At 43.1% G+C, this 1,866-nt stretch overlaps 1 pseudogene; it reads right to left on the bottom strand.

Annotated features, from left to right (window-relative positions):
- Positions 1-745: 745 nt before the first annotated feature.
- LOC103666268 lies at positions 746-1,416 on the bottom strand (annotated as a pseudogene).
- Between the last annotated feature and the right edge of the window lie 450 nt (positions 1,417-1,866).

Below are 1,866 nucleotides of genomic sequence, written 5' to 3'. Positions count from 1 at the left end.
CCATAATCTTCCTCTGCAGCAACATATTGACAAAGCAATGCTCGCAAGTGAGTGATTTCCACGGCACAGGGAATCCATCCAGTTAGCTGCTCGCCACAGATAGAAAACAGCGAACCTGGGTTAAGGAAGCAGAGCCACAGGGAGGAAGTTCAGGAACCGTCCAGTGTTATGATTTTCACTGCCTGTCCGTGGCCTAATCATAATTCAAGGGAAATACCCAGGAAAATCCTTATCATCATTACTTCGATCAGTCTGCTGGGGCTACCATGACAAAACATCAGACGAGGTGACTTAAACAATAGAAATGTGTTTTCTCACAGTTCTGGATGCGGGAAGTCCAAGCTCAAGGGGTCACTAGTTTTGGTTTCTCCTGAGGCCTCTCTCTCTGGCTTTCAGATGGTCACCTTCTCACTGTGTCCTCACATGGCCCTTTGGCCACGTGCCTCCCTGGTATCTCTTCCTCTTCTTGTGAGGACACCAGTCCTATTGCATTGGGTCCCCACGCTCTGACTTCATTTAACCTTAATTACCTCTTTAAAGGCTCCTTCTCCAAACACAGACACATTGGAGATTAGGGCTTTGACATAGGAATTTTATGGGGGCATAAATCAGTCCAAAGCATTACTTCAAAGAATACAGTGGCAAAGATACAATTCTACATGCTTTCTGGTGATGCCACTCTGTTAGCTAATCCCAAACTCACCAATGGGCAACTTTTGATCTTTTTAAAAAAATAGACACCTTATTATATCCACAGGCGATAAAATCCCAGAGCCACCAATAGGCAGGTAAATACAGACCCGCTAAATATTTAATATTATCAAGCTTGTGTGACTGGAGTGTGGTTTTGAGGCTGGCAACCACAGGGTCTATCTTCCTGTCTGTCTGGATGAGGGTGGGATCTTGCTTGGCATGAAATACCACCATGTCTGTCTTCACTTCCAGAAGCTTCCTTTCATTCAATGAACACAATTCTTTTACTCTGCTTCTTTCTAAGTTGAAGTCAAACTTACTCTCTGTTCAGATTTTAATTACTTCATCCAGTAATTCTTTTAACAGATGCAGTTCCCATTTTATTTTCTCACTTTCCGCTCTGAAGATGAAAGTTCATTCTTCCCCAAAACAACTACTCCCTTTTCCACATTAGCACCCCGAGACATTATTTGCTGAAGAGTGATCTCGGCTTCATCTTGGTAACCAACCTTTGAAGTGATATTCCTGTTGGCCTCCATGGTCTTGACGAATGTATATATAGTATATAATGATTTCCGCTTGTTGTGTGGAAATCCCAATTTCTTTGAGGTAACGCAAGAAGTCATGGTTCACTTGGGACAACTTTGGGATGGGGGGCTTGCCTTCGGGTGTGGGTTTCCCTCCAACTCGGCTGGTCGCTCGTTCTGTTACCTTGTGCACCATCCCTTGAATTTTGATCATTTATTCATTCATTCCATGAACACGAACATCTCTTTTGAGATGTTTTGTGGAAAGGAAAGGTGAGTGAGAGAGGTTGCTTTAAGAGTAAGCCGAGTGGAGAAGTATTTTCTGGATGTTTGTGTGCTGAGAGGACGAGGGTCACAGCAATGAGGATGCTGGAGGTTGAGGTGAAGATTAAGATGAATATGAAGATTTAAGATGAAAATTTGATTAAACCACGTTCTGCAGGAGACAGATGAGGTGGGGGCAAGAGCCCAGATGAGAGTGTTAGCCTTAGGAATGAGGAATGTTCATCTTCTATGTGTTTATATATGGAAACGCGCTGCAATAGGACGGATGTTGGTTTCCTTTTCAAGGGTGGGAGATGTATTTCAAGGCACCAGTTTAAACAGTTCCTTTTTATTTTTCACCAACAAATAAACCTTCAAGGTT

Source organism: Ursus maritimus, unplaced genomic scaffold (assembly GCF_017311325.1).
Source record: "Ursus maritimus isolate PB19 unplaced genomic scaffold, ASM1731132v1 scaffold_23, whole genome shotgun sequence".
Taxonomy (NCBI): Eukaryota; Metazoa; Chordata; class Mammalia; order Carnivora; family Ursidae; genus Ursus; species Ursus maritimus.
The sequence above is the reverse complement of the archived record's forward strand: the minus strand, read 5'-3'. Positions and strand labels throughout refer to the sequence as shown.